This window comes from Argiope bruennichi, chromosome 11 (genome assembly GCF_947563725.1).
Source record: "Argiope bruennichi chromosome 11, qqArgBrue1.1, whole genome shotgun sequence".
Classification (NCBI taxonomy): Eukaryota; Metazoa; Arthropoda; class Arachnida; order Araneae; family Araneidae; genus Argiope; species Argiope bruennichi.
Genome location: NC_079161.1, coordinates 49,170,909 through 49,184,677, shown reverse-complemented (window position 1 = coordinate 49,184,677; position 13,769 = coordinate 49,170,909).

Genomic DNA, 13,769 nt, shown 5'->3' with positions numbered 1-13,769 from the left:
AAATATTGAAATTAATCTTAAAAATGCCCAGAAGATAATTACTACTAGAAATAACTTCATAAAATTTATATCATCTGCGCATTCATTGATTAGACTTATTAAAAGGAAATCTATCATCTCCCAAGGATGCTTCAAAACTCAATTAACCATTTATATCTCTTGAGGGGGTGTCCCATCACTCATTAGAAAATTAAAACACCTCAAGCCACTAAACTACTCAACAATGTTGTTTGCTGTCAAAAATGTCGCCCTTAAATTAATTTATCTGAACTTCATTTTCTCCGCCTGTTGGTACCGGGACTATTTTCTGGCGTTTTCTTGATCTAAAAGTAATTTTAATACTACATATTTGAAAAAGATAATGCACCATATGATAGCTGAAATTCCATTTCAAAAGAGAAATAACTGTTTGATTGTAAACTGATTGAATTTATTTTGGAGATTGTTGTTTGTTATAAAATAAAATGAAATGAATAATAAGTAATGTTAGATATACCATGATTAATATATTACTGTATATCATACAAGTTGTAACTATATTTCAGGTCCAAAATAGTTCTCCCTTATGTCGTTCAAAGCCAGCATACACCCTATTTCATTCCCTATACGAAGTAATCATGAAAAAATTCGAATTCAAAATTTTCACTAATTTGCTTGTTTCAAACTTCTTCAAATCCGAAAAACACATTTGTGGAATTCTGTCTGTCTGTCCGCAAACAAAATAGCACTTTGAAGTAGATAGTTGGAATCTGGTATATGAAATTATGACTAAATCTTTAGACTTTTTTTCTGATTTTGAACGAAATCCATTCGCAATAAATCTATCTGATACTCGATAGTTGCAAAACCCAAAGAACTAAACGCATAAAATTTGGTATACGATTGAAAATGCGAACGCTTCACAAATTTTGAGCTAAATTTATGAAAGGATCCACCATCTACTGATTACTATATGTTATATGTATACTTTTGGCGGCAGATAAGTGCAATGAATTTAATCAATTAAATTTGGTATACTATCTTGTAACTACAACTGTCGTTTTGTGTCAAATTTTGTGGTCATTCAGTGGCAAAAGGTGTCCACGATATATATTATCACATAGATGCAATAAAACTGCTGAATTTGTGTCAAATATCCATATTTCATATCTATAGATTACCAACGCTTTGCTAAGCCTTTAGGTTTATCCAAAATCTAGAAATTTATACAGGGTGGAACAGGAGAGAAGATCTTTGTTAAAGATCGTGTGAGAAAGCTTCTAAAGCAACACTTCTGTTTTTTTTATTTAATGCTTTTTTGTTATAAATTTAATTTGATACACAATATGCAACAATATTTTATTATTATGATTTCAATCAAACTCCTTTCTTTCATTCTGTCTTAATATTCAATCTCGAGCTTTTTCCAATTTTAAATTAAAATAAGAAAATTCTTTAAATATTAACGAAAATATTTTTATATGGCAGTTTGTTTTTTATTGAAAAATTTTGCATTTCATAAATACATTTTTTCTTCTAAATTAGTGATTAGGCTTCTAGAGTAAACTAAAGAAAAAGCATATCTTTGTAAATTCTGTAGATAAAATTAATAAAATATTGTGAGAAAAGATTTTATAATAAATGTAATAAAGTTGTTAAATAAATTAAAGGAAAACTTTTTATTCTCTAATATTTTTTCTTTATGTAGACAGTATAAAATTCTAATTTTTTTTTAATTATTTTATTAACTCCTTGCATAAAATTCAAATATTTTCGTACATTTTCAGAACTTATTTATTTAAACTTTATCAATAAAAGGACATGCCTAGATGTAATATTTAGGGAAATTAATACTTGTTCCAAGTTTTTTAGGTAGGGGGAGGGGAGAGAAGGACCTTTTAATGTTCCTCATCTTCTAAACTAGAGAGCCGAGTTTATCTAAATTTTGCATATTTTTTTTATATAAGGTATGAGAAAGAATATCATCAACTTTTCAAATCATAGCTTTCACTCTATTCAATTCTATAAAAAAATATCAAAAGTTTCTTTCACAAATCGAGCAAATCTAATACTACTTTTTAATTTCAATTTTTTTTTTAATATTTCTTTTGATAATATTTCGATAGGTCTCAAAGTAATGATCTAACTTTGATTAAAATTTATCAATTGCTCAAGTAAAGGCAAATCTTTATTGAATTTCAGCATTTGAGAACAAAATTTCCAGCTAATATAACAAATAGAAATTTTAATTACAAGCAAGCTACTTATTCGTGGTTTGGGTTCAATGTATATTCTAATTTTAATTAAAACCAAATTTTAAAATAATTCCTTTTTATTATACAAAAGTGATTTTTATGATAAAAATATTATATAATTATAAAAAAATAATTACATATTGGTTACTATAGTAAAAATATTAATCGTTTTTTTGTTATAAAAATATTAAATAAATAATAATATTATTTATTTAATGTATAATACATAAAATGATAACAATATCATGAATTATATATTAAAAATTTGATACATAAAGGATTTTAATCCCTTTTAGCAGGCATTAATTAAAAAGCATTTCAGCAATTACATTGAATGAAATATTGAAATAAGGAGAGAAATTGATTTCCCATTTTGTTAATATCACTTAATGTTCAGAAGAAATATTTTCGGATGAACAACTGAATAAAATACTTAAACCTGTGTCAGATCACTCATTCTAGAATCATCCCACAGAAAATATATATGAATTTGGCAGACTTTAAAAAATATTTTTAACTATAAGTACATGAAAGTTTAAACTTAATAGTAAACCACACAGGCGCCTGGTAGTTTTATCACTTCTTGTCTATATAAAGCAACATTTTATTTTTCTTATCATTATTTATTACTCATTTTCATTATTTCATTCATATTCAGTACTCATTTTCTTAACTTTAAAATTATTATCTCTTTATTATTTTTCATTATTCAGTTTTTCTTATTATTATTGTTTTCATTTCATCATTATACTTCATTGCTTTTCAAAATCACTTATTAGAGTTAGCATAGCTGCTCATTAACATAAAATCATTTCATACTCAATAAGCTTTTGTTGCAAGATATTTCTTCTTTCTCTAAACATAAAAGAAACCATCTTGCACAGTAAGCTGTTCCCATTTCAGAATGAAAAAAGTTTGAGGAAAAGAATTCTTTCTTGACTGTTTGGAGCCCAGCTATTTCTGCGTCATGTGACTGGGCAATTACCGGAGAAGTCTTTTTGCTTTACAAAAAAGAAGTCTATGAAACATCACTCTTGGGAAGTCTTCGCTGATATACATTTTATATTCGTTGAAAAAAATAGCTTTCAGCGGTGAATGTTGGAAACGGAGTTTGGCTAAGTCAATTTTTAATGGAAAACAGGGAAATAGTATATGATATCCTTGCCATTATTTTCTTTTTGCTATTTTGGATTAATAAAATTTAAAAATTTTGGAAGACTAATCCTTCAGAATATCTCTTTTTCTCGTTTGTTTGAAACTATTACTGTAATCAAACCATAAAGCGTCTAGGTGAATGATTTAAAATAGATCTTAGAAAATACAAAAGAGAAGAAAAATTATCTGTGGAATAAGTCGAATTTATAAATTTTAATAAATTGAAAATGAATCATTTACTATCCAAATCCATTTACTCAGGAACACTAATATGGATTTCATTTAATTTCCAAGCTTTAAAGTTTTATCAAAATTATCATTGTAATATAGAAATTTTGTTATGATAATTCCTTTTAATTATTTATAAATATTTCCATTGGCATATTTTCTTATTATCAAATCGATTTATCGATACTATATTTTTAATTATTAATTTGTATTATGATCGGGGATTTATTTTTTTAAATTCTTCTGTTGTAAGATAATGAATCCGTCATAATTTATATTTATCTGGATACATATTTGAGACATATTTATTGAAATTTATTTATATTTTCTAATGAGTTTTAATTGATTTTTTTTGTACGAAAAGGAAAAATAATTGGAAATAATTATAAAAATTTATAAAGAAGTTAATTTTAATGCATACATTTTCACATATAGACAAATATAGAATATTATCAACAATGATATAAACTATTAATAAACTGAGAAATGAACTGTCGAAATATAATATTCGGTACTTAAAAACGAATAAAACTTCTCCGTTTAATTCTTTTTATAACTTTGAAACTGCAAAATTAAATGCACGTTGAACAAACTTTTATGCTTCTTTATTTAATTACGTTTTTTTAGGTAATTAAATAATTATTTACAATAACTTTCATTTATTAACGCCCACAAACTTCTGAGTGATGTGTGGCTTTAAGTATGTTCTTTATTATTTTTGAGTATATTTCTTTTATGATCTTTATTTTTAAATTAAGAGTATGAGTAGTTTTGTTTTCTCTGTACTCCTAATGTAATAATGTCTTCTTTTGTAATAAATCAAACTGATATTTTTGGCATTTGAAATAATTATTAGTTAAATAAATATGATAAATTTAAAGAAAATATATTTTAAAAGTTTTTTGCAGAATATTTTATGAAACACTAAGTTCTTCAACAAAGCTTTGTCTTTAAATATTTGAAGTAAATAAAATTTTAATCATCAATCGGATTAAAAATTTATGATTACTTCAAGCTATTGTTTTGGATTTATTAGCACAAAATTACTATTATCATACAAAATCTATTATTATACAAAATTTATTAATATTAATGATAAGATTATTATTGTTAAATACTGAAGTAGTAAAAATGCTCCAAATTGATTTACGAATTTCCAAATATTAGAATACTTGTTTTAGTAATTATACTACTAGTAAAAATTACAGCATTTATATTAATGAATATCATAAATACAGCATTCGGCATTCATACCAGTCATAGAACAATTTCAAGAACTCCCTATACCCTTAAATGATTCGAGATTTTGTTTTCAAAATGATTAATAAAATCATTGATCTCGCAGCAGTCTAGAATTGTTTGTTATCGTAACCATATCTATGAATTACAATAAAATTTTTAAAAAAATAAAAAATATCAAAAATGTATGGTTTCTTTTGTTTTATTAAATATACATATCCAATAATGACACATTTGTTTACACAAACCTAGTAATACTCAATCATGTATAGATGAAAAATATACACTATTCATTAATTTAAGTATACATTTTTTATTTTTTTTTGTGGAATATGAGCGAAAGTTTCAGGGAGTTTACTCATGATGCTGCATTTTATGATCATCCTTTTAGCATTTCTTCTACAAAAATCTACAGGTTCACGGTGGTTTTGGTGGTAAGGTCTCGGCTTCAGAACCGGAGGGTTTCAAGCTCGAGACCCGATTCCACAGAACAGTTATGTAAGAGGGCCTGGTGCATGTTAAATTCATCGGGGCTAAACGTCCTCGCTATTGTGACGTGGAAGCTTGGAGAGGAGGCGCTAGTTCAGGTGTCATCCTCGTCATCTGACCTCGGTTCAAAATTACGAGGTCCGTCTCACAATAGTTCACGTGTTGCTTTAAAATGGGAGGTTAATCTAACTAAACTAATTTACAACAATCTGCCTCAAATTTGGATCGCTTCTATTTCAAGCTCTTCATTTAATATAATTTCTTCAGAAAATCACAAAGATTAAAATTACGGTGAAATATTTTTAAGAAAATGAAATTAAACTACGATAACCTAATTTTTATCAAAGAAATAAACGTAAAATCACTCATTAGTCTAAATCATGTATGAAAACACTTCATACTTGTGGCATGAAGATGTAATTACTGAACCGAATTTAGAAATTTCCAGAGATCTGTAATTCCAAACTTATTGAAGAGCTTATTTTTAATAGAGATGTTGTAATTTTAATAATATTTAGAAGAGACTTTTATTTGAAATCTTTCTATAAAATGAAACTTTGATTCATTTATATTTTATATTTTAGCAGTAGCGAATAAATATTGTTTGCTCTCGGATTTAGAAACGATCACACTTTTACGCATACGTAAAGAAACGTTTATTTCATAAAAAAAAATTAAAAAAATGAGAAACAAATCGCATTTTTCCGCCTGCGTAAGGAGACGTTTATTTCATAAAAAAAAGGAGAGAGAAGACGAGAGCAAGAGGTGTTTACTTTTAAAAATAGGATGAGCTGAAATTATTAGTAGAAAGTGGAGGCTCACCAACTATTTAGCGAAATATACTCATCGAAAACATTTAGCGAAATCTTGAGATGAAGTGTATATGCGTTTATTTGATGTATGATATATGCATCTCCTTGGATTCGCGTCCCTTGGGTTGCGAGTCGAAACCCCGCCGGGGAAGACTCCCCTCGTGTGTAGTGGCTGACGCGCGTAAAATAAATCGTGGTCACAAAGTCCTCCATGTCGAGAGTAATACCACTAGGGGTACTGGATCAGGGATGATCCTTCTCTGATTCAGGTCTAAATTACGATCTGTGGATGAGTGAATGAAATGCATGAATGAAGTCGGCCCCCTAAAAAGGGTTATGACGTGTGTGTAGCTAAGTCGTTCTCTTGGCCGTAGATGGCGCTACTGAAAAAACAAGTGACGTACTCTTGGCTGAAAACACAAATGACTTCTTAAAGTCAATGGTCTTGTCTAGACAAGAGCCATTATAAACAACAACAAAATATGCATCTCCTACAGCACAAGTTTCTCAACGATATTTTTATGTTATCGTCACAATATTATAAATCATTTAGAATAGTGCACAAAAATCGAAAAGAAATTTAACACTATCTAAAAATATTACATTACAACTTTTGGTACTAAATTATAACTATTGTAACATAATAACAATGAATATTAATGACATTTAATGGCAAAATATTTTTATTGGTATTGTGACCCATTAGTACCAATATTGTTTATTGGTATTGTGACCCATTAATACCAATACTGTTTATTGGTATTAAAAGACATAATAATGACATTTCAAATTAAATATATTATTTTTTATTATATCTATTTGTCTTGTTTTATAAAAAACACTTGGCGATCGAAACTTTATTAAACATTTAAAAAAAATGTTTTTGTGTGTGTGTGTGTGTGTGTGTGTGTGTGTGTGTGTGTGTGTGTGCGTGTGTGTGTGTGTTTTCACAGAAATTGAAACATTTTGGCGAAGGAGATTATATGCAGGTGCGTGAGGTCCATTGAAAAAGATTTTGGGAAAAAAAGAAATCAAGCCCAAAATCTAACAAATCATTTGAGCAATGATATTAATTTATGTTCAAGAAAAAAAAATCCATAAGTGCAATGGAATTTTTTTTTCATAATGTAAGCAGTAACAACCTACAAAATTGAATGAAATAAATGCTTAATTTAGATTCATATCACTATAAATAATTATTGAATATAAGATTTTAATTCATATATATTAGTTTTGATATTTTAATACTAAAGAAAAATACAAAAAAAAAAACATTGTATGAAAATTTTGTGCATAAAAAAGTGATTGCAAAATAAAATAGCTGTCATAGCTATTTTTAAAAAAATCGACGATATATATCTTGTAGATATATAATTTCAGTAAATCATTGAAATATCATTCGTAAAAACAATTTGGATCATTTGGATATTGTCCAACAACCAGTTTTGTTTCAACTCTTTTTACAGATTGAAAAATATTAGACTTGGTCGTAAAAAACCTGCAAACATTTATTTATTTATTTATTTTAATTTTAAATAGGATTCAATCCTATAGTTTCAAGCAGCGAAGCTTACTAGTTGTTTCCGTTTATAATCTTACTTATATTAAAAATCTAATCTTAATTTAATTACATATAAAGAAAAATTTTCAATATTGTAATAAAGCCCCAGTGTGTAATGCAGTAACAAAACAAGTAAAAGAGCGTTTTCAAACTTGCAAAAAAAATATTTTAATTTTTTTATTATTATTATAGAATGAAACATAAGGGAAATAAAATTAATCTAAGTAAAAATAAAATTCTGCCAGATTCAATAGTGAAAAACTAGTCTTTTGTCCAATAATACATCTTGAATTTAACAGGGAAAACATTAAAATTCCAAATGAATTTTATTTTAAAAATGCCAACAGTAAAAAAGTTATTTCTTAGTCACCAGCTTCTAATCAAGAATTTATTACATATTACGTCTATTTAGATCCAATTTTCTGTCACATGCAGCATCCGGTAGTTAGATAGAACTTGCTGTCACATATTATATCTCATAATTTAAATCCAGCTTACTGTCACATGCTTCATCTCATAATTTTAGATCCCACTTTCTGTTCTGTTGTGCATATTAAGCATATTTATCTTTTTTAAGCAAAATATGCCTAAAATGCGCAACAATCTTCATATATAGCGAATATAAATTTACAAATAATATCAAGTTTTTAATCATACTCATGTTAAAACAGACGAGGCTGATTAAATTATTGAGATAATTTTGAATTACTGTTAAGTGATAATTTTAAAATTAGCATTAAACATTGAAATTTTCATAAGAAAGGAAAGCACGGCTATTTTGTTCATCTAGATTATTGGTTCAAGAACATTAATAATTTTGAAATCGCCACAAAATGTTTAAATCTCTCAAATGCATCTTAATTAGAGAATTTTTTTTAATTCCTTATATTTGCGTTATACGGGCATTGTATTATCGATTTTCAAACTTGTTAACTGAAATTAAATCATCCAAAGGTGCTATATTAAAAAATATCACAATCCACAAATACCACAAATATTCTATGGATTTTTAATTGATCCAATAAATCAGCACACTCGCGAAACGAATAATGCGATCTAATTAGGTTATGAAAAAAGCAGAACAGTTAAGGGGTTAAAATGAACAGAATATCTAAAATATTTAAAGACGATTAATTGCCATAATGCATCAAAATCGCCTTAAAACTAATATTACAAGAATATTAAAGCAGGCACCACTCACCAAGATAGTACTCGATTCCAAAATAGCCTCAATGATGTAAATAACAGTGGCATTATATATAATAAACAGTGGTTTTCGTTTGTATAAGAAATAAATTCTCTCTCTCGAAGTCTATGCCCTGAGAATAAAGTTTCGGATATAGGAAAAAAAGTTTTACATTTCAGGTTATTTCAAAGTAAATAAACCATGATAATGAAAATTTTCACTTCAAATGCTAATTTTTTGAATAAAAAAGACAAGCATTTAAACTTATTTTTATATTCCGCATACATAATTCTGTCTAAAATAGATAAGATTATTTTGCTTAGTTTAGTTATATTAAAGTCCCGCTTTAAAGTAATAGTAGGGCTATTTTAGGAAGGACCTCGTAATTTGGAAGCGCGTTCAGAAGACGAGGACCACACCTGAGCTGGCACAAAATCTCAAAACTTCTGCACCACACCAGCGGGAGGTCGTTTGCCCAGAACGATTTAGCGTGCACTAGACTCGCTTACACGAAGGTTCTTTGGTGGAATCGGGTTTCGAACCTGAAATCCTCCGGTTCCGAAGCCGAGACCTTAACACCAAGCCACCTCGGCCCCAAGGATTATTTTGCCTCTGTTTTGATCCCATACCAGTAATTAGCAAATCTACGAATCGAACACATTTTGTTAATGAGGGTTTTTTTATTATTATTATTATCTAAATTGAATTAAATGCTAAACTCCTCCATAACTTTCCTTATTCAAAATCTAACTTTAATGAAAAAATATAACAAGTCATCAAAAATTAAACTCTATATTCTTAAACAGATACATTGTAAAACAGTAGCAATAAAACATTTGAGTGAGACAATTGACTCTAAAAATGCACACTAAAACGAATAATAATGGCTTTATAAGATTTCTTTCTGTAATCAGATCAAACAAATGTGAAGCAGCGTTCACATGAAACCACTTATTACTGCGCAATAAGACAAGCGTACCTACTGAAAATCACGTGACCCTAATAGGCAGATAGTTGTCCCATCAGAATAACTTTATTCCACTGTCCCGACAGCACTGTCATAAGGGTTATGTCACATTTAGCCATTTAGAAAATTATAGTAAGATACTCATCGCAAAAGAAACATTGCGCATGTGTTGAAAGAGTGGAAGATAGCAAATTCTTGTCTTCACGGAACAAATACGTGCTACTGTGCAATTTCTGCGCATGCATGGTCTTACTAAACGGATCGCAGTTGATTGAATATAAACTCTATTTAAAGCAGCTTTCACACAAGGCTAACTATTATGGGCAATAGAAGGCCACACCTACCTCAGGAATATCACGTGACTTCAATGGGACAATGGTAAATTAATTACTGTCTTATTGGGACAACTGTTTACCATTTTATCCCATTGAATCACCCGATTTTTCTGAAGTAGTCGTGACCTTCTTTTGCGCACAATAGTTGACCTCATGTGACTGTTTTTTAACTCTTCATGTCAGGAGAATAAACAGACATCAGCGGAAAAATAATGCGCGCAGTGGTTTGGTGTAGTATGAAAATCCCTTATGCCGAGTTAAAAACCGGCCAGTTATAAGACAACCAGCAGGCAGCGCATGCACAGAAAGAGACTGATTTATGTATACCACAATTTCATAAGATAGAATCAGACATTCCATGCTTTGCTTTTTATGAATATTTACACAAATAAAATTGTTAAGCATGATCATTATACCTACATATGGAAAATTATGGAAAAGAAATGGCTAATAAAACGAAAAAAATATCCTCGCATCAAAAAGAACAAAGAGCGAAAACGTCGGGATGAATCTATGATAAGTGATCATTTTTTTGGCGCCAAATTCTACAAACGCAGGGCAGTAAAAAAAACAAATACAATACAGCGGCATGTTGTTGTCCCACTGAGACAATTACTTGCCATCGACTTAACAACATTTTTCAGCCTTGCCTTTCTACGCATGCGCTGTCTATTGGCTGAGTGTAAACCCGGCATTAATCTTCGTTGTTTTAGGTTAGAAGATATTCATATTGCGCAGTGGTGCTTGCTTTTATGATTTTGATAGTGAATTTTATTAAGAAGTTCTATCAGTGTCAGTTTGACGCATTTAATTTTAAAAAATCCACCCTAATAGACATTATGACTCTAGATGGCGATATTAATTCTCAGTGGACCATTCAAATGCAGCATGTTTATTGTCTTACACTGCAAAATGCTTCAAATTTGCTTGACATGTTTGCAAGAACACAGGAAATTCTTCTTTCTTTTATCTCCTTCCTTGAACAGTCGTTTGCGAATGGTTTACTTTGCGATAAAATGACTTTTGAAGAAATATCTGAAGTTTTCAAATCAGTGAAGGATTGTGTTGAGTTTCTTGAAACGAATATATCTCTCGTCCAAAGTGAGTTCGCTTATTTTGAAATGGTAAAGTACTCGAACGCTAGCAATCTTGAGGAAATATTTCCCGATATTGCAGAGAAAATGATCGTACTACTTGCTTCTGTATTCATAGAAACAGAAGATCGTTTAAAAGAAATACAGGAAGTCACTGAAACATGTAGGAATCTTGTATTGGCGGAGGAAAGCTAATCTTTTATAATTTTTACATTTATTCATCGTGTAACCATCCGATCCATTCTAATAATTGTCTCTACGACATTGCAAGAAAATGATCGGGCTACTCACTTCTGTACTCATAGAAACAGAAGATCGTTTGAAAGAAATACAGGAAGTCACCGGAACATCTTGTATTGATGAAGGAAAGCTAATTTTTTTTACATTTATTCATCTTATAACCATCCGATTCATGTATTTTTTTTCAATCATCTCATTTGCATACGTTTTATATGACCTTCTAAAATTATCTGACATGAATATAGGATTACATCTTTGTTTATTTGAACTTTTTGCAAATATAATATGAAACGATTATTGTTGACAATGTTTATTACGAAAGTGATACACTTTAGTATGTTCTGCTCCAAAAAATGGCAAATCACTGAGATATTCAATACCATGTAAAAATTGCACTTTGTAGCATGACGAGAAAGATCTTGCACGGAATTTCTCGCCGAGGTTTCGATTATCTTAAACTTGTTAAAGGTCTACTTTTAGCTGTTTTGTTTTAAAATTGTTTTGAGAAGAACCTTCTCAGTAAGACCCTCTCATAATTTCTGATTTTCTGTAATACTAATACTGTAAAATAATAAATTCACTGTCTTTTTATAGTATAGTTTCATTTCCTTTTTACCTTTTAAGTTAATATATCAGATCTTAAATCAGTTTAAAAATTGAATGTATTTATATATCAGCTTGATATATTTAGAATAAATGCCTTTTAGATATTTTTTCCAACTGAAAAATTGTTAATGTTGCTTTAATGTTGCAATATTATATATCATTCTGAATATTTCCCATAATCTTAGAGTTATCTTGTGCTAACAATGTAATTTAACACTCTCCAATACCAAATCTTTTATAAGAACTTGAAGATGTAATATATTTTCAATTAAATTCGGGATTAAAATTGAATTTATATCTAACCATGAAGAATACAGCATTAATTGGTGCATTAAAAAATGAAAATTTATTTTTGTTACAAACATCAAACCATTATACATTAAATTTATACAAGGCCTATTAAACCCATAAATATATTTTAAATAATATGACTGACTTAATATCTCAATTATAAGAATTTTATATATATATATATATATATATATATATATATATATATATATATATATATATATATATATATATATATATATATATATATATATATATATAATGCAATAATAACCTAAAACCTCAAAATTGAATTCGAGGTAAATTTTCATTTTTAAATAAATCATTAGTAAAAATAGATATTAATCAGAAATTTAATTAATAAATTCTGTAATACTAAATTAGAATATGGAAAACAGTATCCATGTAAAAGCAATTTACATGGAAAAGTAACTGCAATTTCTAATAATTGTCTCTACGACATAAAAAATATTTTCATTTAGCCAAAGTATACAAAATTTAAATACAGAAAAACACATAAACCTAAATTCTTATTTCAAGTTAATTATTAAAACAATTCGGTTTAGTTTGATTCTCATTTATAATTAAAATAGTTGTTTTAGACAAATCTCACAAGTTTGCACCTCAAATGTATGGTTTAGATCTTGTATGTACCTGAATCCCAGTTTCCGTATTTCAACAAGCGTGAATACATTTAACCAAGGTGATTCATTATGAAGGCGTCAAGGTACAGTAAGCTGTAGGAAATAAGCCTGACAGCTTACTGTACTTGTTATACCTCCGGCTGGGAATTCTTTACGTCATTGGGAACCATTGAACAATACCAGGATGTCAGCTTAATACTTGAAAATTTTCATTGCCTTCCTCCTTTTATTTTTGAATTAAAATAATTAGAAGTCTTTAGTTGCCTACGAAAGCGAAATGTAATAGTTCAAATCTTCCATGAAAAGTTGCCATAATTTGAAGAAAAATGCACGTATTTTGACACAAAGAAAGATTCGGCCTCAAAACTATAATCCGTCAACATAGAATCCTATAATACGCCTTAATTCTATGCAGCCAAACGCATAAAGGAATCCAGAAATGCTATTTAAATATTTTCCAAGAATTTTTCTGGCTTTTTTTTTTTTGTGAGAAAAAAAAATAGATTTTTTTTACTTACTAATTATAATAATAAAAGAGAAATAGTTTAAATGTTTCTTGATACATTACTTCAGTTTTAAAACAAATGCTTTTGTTTCGCTTCTGAGAATCAGGGCTTAAAATTCTATGATTTAGTATCCTTGGTTTTACTGTCATTCAAACGGAGCCATAAAAGAATCCAGAAGTGGC